The following is a 10,493-nucleotide window of genomic DNA, read 5'->3' as shown; positions in this document are numbered from 1 at the left end:
CAAATGTGGACACAACTAATATAAAGGTTTATACTAGTAATCATCTATAAACATAAGTCACATACAGCAATTACTCATTAGCTAAGGAGACCATTTTGATAACGCATTATTGGAAACCACATGACAGACAACAGTGCATTTATAATAATTTATCCTTTGAAGGAAGCTGTGGAAATTACACGGAACTCCTGTTATTAAAAATAGTTTTCAGTCCTGCAGGTTGTGCTTCCATTAAAAAGGGAACTTGTGACTGGGGCTCAAAACATTTTCTATTGTCAATAAAACCATATTACCCCATAACTTATATAAAAAAAGAAGCTATTTCTTATGGGTAAATATGTTCTGCCATTCCCAAATAAATTATTTTACCAACAACGTCTTGTCAACCTATGTGCGTTAAACAACATTCAGGGTTACAGATCAAATTGTTTGAATAGACCAGTTGAGAAAGGCTTACATTTCAAATTTGAAGCTACAAAAACACATTGTTACCCCTACCCACAAAAAAGAACTAATTTATTATGTATAGAACTCACTAGAAATGTTATAGCTTAGGTTAATACAGTTCGAACCTAATAACACCAAAGAATACATTAGGGGATCTTTATGTAATCAATCCAATAAACAAAGTTTAAGCCTAATTGAAACATAACGTTAAAGATAGTTCTATATAGAGTTTCAATCCAATAAAATAAGACTTAAGCCTACTTTCAACATCGATCATTTTGTACAGGAACTTCTACATTCTTTTGTGGTCAGTTTAAAAACATGTTGCTAATTTCATAAATAAAATACTTGGAATACCTAGGACTAGTTGTTCTGTAACTACTTCGACAAATGTGAAGTATATTACAAGATATGTATTGTCGTGAAGTTGTAACTTTTATCCTGACAAAATTTATAAAAAACAACGAGCCCTGACGCCACCTTTTATCTGTTATGTTTTTTTTAAAAAAAAAACTCCTTTAAAATTACTATAAATATTGAAACACGCAAATTTAGGAGAAGGTATGAGAACAGCATTCAATTAAAGATGAAATAAATGTAAACTTACAACGGTTTTTAGTAAATTTATCTGCATTTCAAATGATTATATTTATTATTCTCAGTAGGGTTAACGTTATAGAATAAAATAAGTGAAATGTCAGTAAGTGGACCTCTGCTGCACTCCCTTTTAAAAAGTGGGTGGATTGACTTAAAAATATCAAAATTTCACATCATGAATTTCGTTTGATATATAAAGACGTATTGTTAATTTTATTGGAGTTTAAAGTGTAGTGACACTGGCTTCTGCATGTTATTTCTCAATATGATGGCCGTTTCAGATCTTCCGATAGCTACAACTGTTCTTGAGTAATAACATTATAAATTAAGTTTGTGCATGTCTGATTAACAGTCTCAGTTACAATATTGTTTTCTAAATTACAGAACAATATATTTGTCAAAGAAATATAATCTTGATGTTACGGAAGGTTTAGAAATATTCCCTAATGTGTTTGTAAGTTTAACTCTCGCGTCGTCCAAACATTTGAGTCCCATAGAAGATGCAAGCTTTTCATATTCGGATTAATAATACAGAGCATTTACTGGTTTGGCCTATTTTGCTTGTTATATATCCATTAGCGGCGGGGTTTTCCCTCCCCCCTCCCTTCTCATCAATGGGATCCGTGTTGTAAATATGCTAGCTAGCTGGGTGTGTACTTTGTTAGATTCTGGTTAAAAAGTTAACATAGAATCACCTCCAACGAGGCCTAGAACTTCTCACTCATGGCTTTCAGTTGGCAAGACGTAAAACTCACAAAGCTGATTTTAAAATTTAAATTAAACTTGACTTGAATGCTTGTGAATTTTCTCATCGCATCTTGAATAAACTTTGGATATAACGTGTCCTGGTTTTTGGAAGTGAATGCAGAAACAGGACCCCACTGGTGTGGTGCACTGTTTAGCAGTCCTACCCTCTGTTAGCAAAGCCTCGCAGATGAGGAAAAAAATAGTAAAATAAGATAAGGAAGCAAGATGCGGGTAATCAATCTGGGAGATTTCTCCACAAAAAAAATCCCTACCACTGAGAAGGTGACGATTTAGAAAAAACCATATCTCTTGCGTTCACCATTTCAGCCCATTATACAACTCAAATTAATGAGGTACTGTTACTAGTGCAAGAGACCAGTTTAAACTGGTATAAGACCAATCATGATAGATGGTATATCCTCACCGCTACGTGGGCTCTACTTCTCCAGCCTCCTCCAAAAATCAAAATACACATCCCACACTGTAGCCTGTGTTCTGATGACCATGTTGGTTCTGTAGCTTGTGATTAAGGCTCGTTTCGTGTCATAAATGTTTTGTTTCATCACGTGGTTCGTCTTGCTGTTTGTAATTATTTCCTTCCTTGAGATTCAAATGTTAACTCTTTAAATAATACTTACTTTTACATAATATACATGTAGCCTATATATGTTAACTTCAAAATTAACCTCTGACTTGAACCATCGGTGATTGTCGTGCTGCGAAGCCACATTCCAGGCTATGCATTTGTTTTGAATTTCGCGCAAAGCTACTCGAGAGCTATCTGCGCTAGCCGTCCCTAATTTAGCAGTGAGACTAGAGGGAAGGCAGCTAGTTATCACCACCCACCGCCAACTTTTGGACTACTCTCTTACCAACGAATAGTGGGATTGACCGTCACATTATAACGCCCCCACGGCTGAAAGGGCGAGCATGTTTGGTGCGACGAGTCGAACGCCTTAACACGCTTGCCATGCCGAGCCATCCAAGCAGAGCGAGAAACGACCTCTTTCGGCGAGATCATTTTGTCATCGCTGGACTGTGGGAATTCCAATGACAACTGATGACAAAGATTGGTCACGTGTACTTCTAAGTTCACATTTTATTATCACTAATTATTCAATTGGTGATAATTGTAAAACGCAACTCGTATAACTGCATATTCCTGAAAAACGTGACTTCGTTCTCAAACTAAGAACACTAGTGTTTCGTAAGTTGTACTTCAGGCTTAACTGTTATAGAGTACTGCGCCCCTCCCTCAAAACGATGGATTTTTTTAATTGCAAAAGTTTTCTTAACCAATTCAGTATATGTATTAAAAAGGAATAAATAAATGGTATTCAGTTATGTTTACTCAGGATTTATCCCCCCCTAAAACTGGGAAACAAATTACAAAATAACCCCAGAATTACAATGTGTGCGAAGACGAAAGACTTCGGTGTCTACACGTGTTTTTGTACAACAGCCACCATTATTCCGCGACCCTCGGATTACAAGTCGCACGCCTTACGCACTCGGCCATGCCAGACACCCTTAATTAATAATTATTTTATTAACCAAACAAAGTCTTGGATAACGGTGAAATTGGTGGCTTAGCCAACAGACACAAAATCAATCTCTTAAATTAATAAAAATTTCCTGATAACCAAAAAAAAATTAAAATATTATTCGAGAAGCTTTTGTAATAACGGGCACTATACAACAAGATAGCTTGCAATAACGGGCACTATACAACAAAATAGTTTGCTGTGTGATAAAAAATCACATTTTCACACGTTTCTGTCTAAACAAATTTTACACGTACCAACTTTATAGAAAAATACTAAATTATTGTAGCACTGATATCAGCCCCCCCCCATTTAATTTTTCGGGAAAATTCCTAAGCAGTAACTTGCAACAGGCAAAAGATAGATTTAAAATGCTATTTGTATACCCTCTCCGGTTTCAATTCCAAGATGACTAAATTAAACAGTGATCCGCGAAAATATTCTACATCTGGAAACTGGTGTGACTTTTGTCCCGAACGTTAAACCAGTATTCTTACCGTGGAACCAAATCCGTATTCAGACGAACAGAAGAGTTTTCTTTGTTGTTTTTATTTGACTTCGGAAGAAAAGATGTCTTCGTTTGTCCAAAAACGTCACAACAACGAAGTCCATTGATGTTGCGAAAACAAACAGAATGCACGTGGCCATCCATATGTCAGTACCCTTAAAAAACAAAACAAAAAACCTTTACTTACAGGGAATAAAGTTATATTGATAAAAAACACTCTTTGTCGTGTTTTATTTCTAGATTTGACATGAACAGCGAGACACTAAGAAACTTCCATTCTGTGGACAAAGGGTTAACATTCAAGCTTATATATTTTTCACGAGCATTAGTAGCCACCCCAGGGTTAAACTTCTTAAAACGTAACTCTTATTATAAAACACTTTGATTACGTTGAGGACGTTACAGTAAAAATAACGTAGCAACTTCCCTAAAGTCGAACAAGTACACGACACGAAGTATTGTACTGAGGTCACTAAGGCACATGGTCTGAATATTCCGCCATATTGGACGTCAAGTGTTTGTCTTGATCTTCGTGCAGTGATGTACATAAATAAAGACATACAGGGAAATTGCAGTTTAGGATACGTATCTTTTGCGTAAAGGTCATGTTCACACTATTAGTAGCAGGTAAAGATTTTACTGAACCTTGTACTGATATAGATTGCTGTTGATTATTAAAATCTAATGTCTGACGTCATCTGTGGCGGTCTTGAATGAAACAGGAAGTTTTAAGAGTTAGTATTTTACAAGTAACAACGTAACTAAAGGAAATCATTAGTTTATATCGTAATTTATATCATTTTATAATTATATGCAGATACAGAGAAACTTGTGTTTTGACCTCTAACAAGTGAAGCACACAACAAAATCGATGAATATTTGAAAGATGGTACTCCAAAGAAACTCCTAAACTGGGTGGGAGTTTCAAAAAGGACAGTTATATTTTTTTATGTAAATAATAACAAATTGATTAACTCTGATACCACTGAGTGTTAGGTCATGGGTCAAAGATAACAGTTGCAACACATCAAGGACTAAATACACGGTAAATCCTGGGACACTACGCGAAGAACTAAAGAAAGTGGACAAAAACAACACGAGCACAGATGAGTTTATACAAACAAGAGATCTTAGCATGAATACAACCTAGTCAATTTCTCAACCCCCCCCCCCAAACGAAAAAAGACCAAGCCATAAAACATCGCCCAAAACAACACAAATGAACATAACCTAATCGAAATGTAACCCCTGAAATATATACACAGTATACAATAATCCTAAGCTGTACAAGTCACCATTTCATATAGCACATTCAATGTGAAAAAAAAACAAACAACTAACCCCAAAATACGCCAATTTCAATTTGTACAATTATCTGTATCACTTCTTCAAATGGACTTGCTCTCACCCTAGGAGTGGACAGACCCAAATACAAAATCATATAAGCTTCTATAACTGTTACAGTGAGCAACCTCTACTTAAATAAAAGGTTTAGCTCATATTCACTGGGATGCAACTAGTAAATGCAAAAACTGTAAGAAAACTTGGAAAAAATTACGTGAATATAACTAAATAAAGATATATTATAAACTAATAGTAAAATTAGTAATTGTCCCATGTACAATATCAACTCCATGTTAACAACTAGTTTTTATACAGCCTAAGTTATTAAGTTTACAACCATCCACGTGAACATCTGAAATGGACTTGATTTTGAGAAATGCGCACTTGAAAACTTACCTAAAGATAAAAAAAAATAATACAGATATTACATGAAATGCAGAAACTGTTAAAGCAGCATCAGATCTTGAACTGTACCGTGTTTAAAACATAAGAAGCAGACAAGAAATTTACCTACAAGGTCAAGATGGGAACGTAATAAAACTGGCGTTATCTTAGAAAATTCCCCTACATTCACTGTTACTGGAAACTTCACTTGTAGTTAAACTTGACACACAATAGTTTTGGTGCCTTAACCCTAGAAAGACCTTATATATTTTTTTTTTTTTTGCTTTTTCAACCACGGAATAACGGCTCATAGAATAGTTCCGAGTTTGTTTTCAAGTTCAAACTTGTAGCGTATAACTCCGTCATCTCTTGACCGTTTTTGAGACATGATTACAGTTTTGGACTCGGGAGGTTAAACAATTTTGATTGATGTATTTGATCACGCCCAAGATTTCCTGTATTAATTTATTCTAATACTGTCTAAAAAAATTCAAGTGCCGCGGCTATTGAGGATTCCCTCTTATTTTTAATATACATTTCACGTTTCCAAATTATTTCTCCAAGTAATTTCCACTAATTACTGCTGGAGAAAACGAGCGATTTCACTCAGTTCTTTTATTTTAGACATTTTGTCCTACAAAATGCAATAAGCGTTGTATTATAAATAGGCTAAAATACAAATGTGTTAACCATGAAACTAGACATGGTCATCACATGACGCGAAGGTTATTTAAACAAACCGGTGATCTGATGGTTAAAAAAAAAAAACATATACCGAAGAGGTTTACTCACACTGATGTAGGATGCTGTGGGAAGGTCACCTCCAATGCCACAAAACTGCGTACAAAGGCCCAAGAGACTGGTCACACACAAAGTGACTCTGCCTGGAATAGCGTCCAGGACAGAGTGACAATTAAAGCACTTGGAGCAAGTGATGCGCGATCCGTCTCTCAAACCTGAATTCCACAGATACAGTGGAATATTTCACTATAAAAGTAAAATGTATTTGTCTGTAGAGTTTGGCGCAAAGCTTCTCGAAGGCTATCTGCGTTAGCCATCCCTAATTTAAGTCGCAGATCAGAGGGATGGCACTTTATAAACAAACAGCGGGATTGGCCGTCCCACTAAATACCCCAGCGCTGAAAGGGCGAGGGGTTTCGAACCATTGACCCTTAGATTTCGAATTGTTGGCTCTAATCACCAGGCTGAGATATTAAAAGGCTTCGATGTGTATCTGTAACCTGGAAACCATAAAGACAGATTTGTGAATAAATTTAAAAGAAACTACATATTCACGAAACAGCCTTAACTGGAAACGTTATTAGTGCCACCTAGAAAAAACAAAGTGAAATAGTCAAATGAAGAAATATTTCATCAGCTTGTTTATAGGCCCAACCAGAAGGTAAAGCAAGACTTAACTCATTTGTTACTGTTTAGCACAATAAAGCAAAACTACACATTAGGTCTCCAGCGGGGAATGAACTCTGAATTTTAACGATAAAGGCCTGAAGCTTTTCGACGAGTTACTTGGAGACATGATCAGAACAAATTTAAAATGCTTTACTCTAGATAACTTACTTTAAAATCTCAACACATTAAGTCAGCCCAAGAGAGATTGTAGACCACACTACATTTTTAAATCTTAAACTCATTTCATTCGAAACCGAGTAACGTGTTGTTTATTACGTTTTCTATTTGTTGGTAACGTCGTTTCGTCTGAAACAGAAACTTAGACGCTACGGGTAAACGAAAACAATTAAATTTTATAATTGTCTTCAATCTCGTTTGAAAGTTTTATTTTCATGGTATTTTTCGTTCTTCTGGTCGGAAGAAAATTTAATTATTACTATTTTAATTATGTAAGAACCATAAATTCGAAGTAGACAATTATTCAAAAAAGGGATATCTTCTTATCTCTAGAAGAATCGAGTATAGGAAAATACCAGAACTATAAACAACAGCAAATCATGTTCAGAAACACGAAACTCTAAGGTTAATTATTAAAAACTGGGGTCAAGTTCGACCTTCATTTTACAAATAAAAGAACAGATAAAAAAACAAAACAGACATATGATCTGTCTTCACATGCAGACAAATTCCGTTTCTGACTAGTGTGGCTTTTCTGATCACTATAACACAGGAACGTAACACAAGACCTTTACATATCAGTTATCAGGTCTTACAAGTTTTATAGACGATGACTGTATTAGGAATCATATTCTAATATCAAGCTGAGTCAGGATTCACAGAATTCTATGTCAACCACGTCAATTAGCTTGTCCTATTTTCAAATTGAAAATTATATTTTCTAACCCTTTCGCCCCTATATATTCCCAGAATACTAGAAAGCTCTAGAAAGAATGCAATCCACGAACAGTGACAAAACTACAAAATATGCCCTCCTGGCATAAAAAAGGAATTTATCCCCTTAAATGGATTTCCCTGTAATTGTAGTTACTATTAATACCATCAGTTTAATAGCATAGTACAACTACCTTTTAGTTCAAACAAATTAAACTGTTTATCTCTCTCTCCTTTGTAAACTTGTCAAGCTCTTAGAGCCTCACCACAAATACGTGGGTTGTGGAGGTATACTTACCTCAGCCATCGACCGATAGGTTTTTGAATTATTCGACAGAAAGTAATGCAAAGTCTGGTCCACTTAGTGTTAACTATCGATAGGCCTATTTCACATATAAAAACAGTCTCAATATAAATTCTACTTAATGATTCTCTTCTATTTCTTACTGCTTCGTCGAAAGACTCAAAGTGCAAGACTTCTTGTTTAACTCGCATTCATAAAACCGAATTTATTTCCAAAACTCAGCGAAATTACATTCTTCTAACACTCATGACGTCATAACAAAAACTTTCTCTGGCGTGAAATACAACCGTCTACGTTTAAGTATTAAAAATCATCTCCTACAATATTACGAATAAACGTAATTCACACCAAGGTAAAACCACCTCTACCTAAATCTAACGCTAAATACAGATGACCAATACTCAAATTTAAAACAAATTACATAAACATACCCCGGTAAAGACATTCATTTTAGAAGTTTCGAAATAGTAACGATCACGTAAATTTAAAACTACCACAACGCCCTTTGCTATTCACAGATGGATAATTATAGCATCACAAAAATTATAAATTAGATGTTTTATTTAGCTTGTCTTTTCTGTAATGTAACATTATGACAGTTGAGACGTAAATATACATTCTCCAACTAACAACTTTGACTGACCAGACAGTTGTGTATCTCTCATATTTAGTCTTATAACTCTGAATGGAATACACAGACAATTAAATAAATTCTAGTGTGTTCAGATATTGAAAATAAAATGTGAGAATTTCTCTACACGTGATTTTAAACAAATTCTCCAAGACCGAAGGAAGTAATTAACAAATAAAAGAAAAGGAAATATAGAGTGCGAGATTTTACCTTTAGATAAGAAACAATAATAATTTAGCAGAAACAAAAATAGAAACAAATTGAGAAACATCTAAAATAATCGATGCAAGATCGCCTAAGACTAATTAATGTAAACTGTGGGTGTATAAAGTTGGATACACAATAAATAACATGTATATTAGCCCTGAAGAAGTCGCAAAGGCGAAATGTTGGTTTAAATATATTATAATAAAAATACATTTCTGAAGTGCAAAGGTTTTTTTTTTTTAACTTTTATCAAAATGGAGAAAATATATAATCTGTCCAGTGATTCTGGTTTTATGTATTAAGTTTCTCACTTTTTTTTTTTTGGTTAAAATAACTTATATATTGACGACAGAGAAATAAATAAACAGACGGTCATTTGCTATATGCACTCGAACATCAACATTTTAGAGTTTATGTACAAGTAAAATACTTCCATTCTCGATATGTACCAGCTTTGGAACATCAAACTTCTCACTTAGAGGGGTGTAAAGTTATTCAAACTTGGATAACTCTCTAAAAAATATTAATGAAACAGAGCCCAATATTGCTTTTAATATTTTGTTTAGAAATCACTCACTAGGTGACAATGACTCTTGGATGTTACAAAATAAAAAAAAAACAACTTTTTTTTTATGTAATACAACAATAGATATCTTTAATTCTCAGCCGGTTTAAAACCGTACGATACCATATGATATGTGGGTGCGTTTTTAGATCCACAGTCAACACTTTAGAATGGGTTGTAGATGCTGTTGACTGCTTTTCTTCCTGTTGGTCAGTAATTCACAATCCGCATCGGCAACAGATAGCCGTAATAACTTTACCACTGGACTTAAATATTCACGTAATATTAAGTTGTTCGTAAGTACGGGTATTGTAATACTTCCGAACAATTCGTCACTTTGTGATATTCAAGTAGTTACACATTAGCTAACTTTTTTAAACATCACAAATTTTTAACTCGTAGACTAATGGGAAGGCAATTCTAACCAATAGCACCTACCTCTTGGGCTACGTTATTACAAATAGCGATATTTAACCGCCACTTTTATAATGCACCTACTGGCCCAAAATGCAAACCCGTACTTTGTGACAATCGTACGCGAACCACGAATCGTGGATCTGACATCCAGAACACTAATTATTAGGCTTATAATTAAATATACTACGAAGTATCAAAAAATTGTTGTTACCTTCAACACGTGCATTTCATAAAAACTGGAATGGAAAAGGTGAGGTAGATTTGTAAACTTGTTTCAAATCAGGGCTTCCTTCTTTGTGATGACGAGAAACCTATTTAAAACTTTAATTAAAATGAAGTACAGAAAACGTTTCGACCTTCTTAGGTCAACTTCAGGTTAACATGAGTTTTAATACTTATACCGGCTGTCTTGAGAATACATTTTTAAGGCTTCCTTATGTTTTTCCCTCACTGGTTGAGATAAACAGACTCTTATGGAGAACTTTGGATATCTTTGG

The 10,493-nt window shown here is 34.6% G+C and overlaps 1 long non-coding RNA gene across 2 annotated transcripts in view; it reads right to left on the bottom strand.

Annotated features, from left to right (window-relative positions):
* Window positions 1-3,590: 3,590 nt before the first annotated feature.
* LOC143247685 (uncharacterized) overlaps window positions 3,591-10,493 on the bottom strand; it is a 274,645-nt gene continuing 267,742 nt past the window's right edge. Inside the window, exon 4 of one of the 2 annotated variants that reach the window (XR_013026660.1) lies at window positions 3,591-3,998. This is a non-coding gene — a long non-coding RNA (uncharacterized LOC143247685). Of the gene's footprint in view, window positions 3,999-9,414; window positions 10,308-10,493 lie in introns of those variants that run through there. The other variant, XR_013026663.1, reaches the window with a different exon arrangement.

The sequence above is a fragment of the Tachypleus tridentatus genome, chromosome 3 (assembly GCF_004210375.1).
Source record: "Tachypleus tridentatus isolate NWPU-2018 chromosome 3, ASM421037v1, whole genome shotgun sequence".
Classification (NCBI taxonomy): Eukaryota; Metazoa; Arthropoda; class Merostomata; order Xiphosura; family Limulidae; genus Tachypleus; species Tachypleus tridentatus.
Note: the sequence above shows the minus strand (reverse complement) of the source record. Positions and strands in the feature narration are given on the sequence as shown.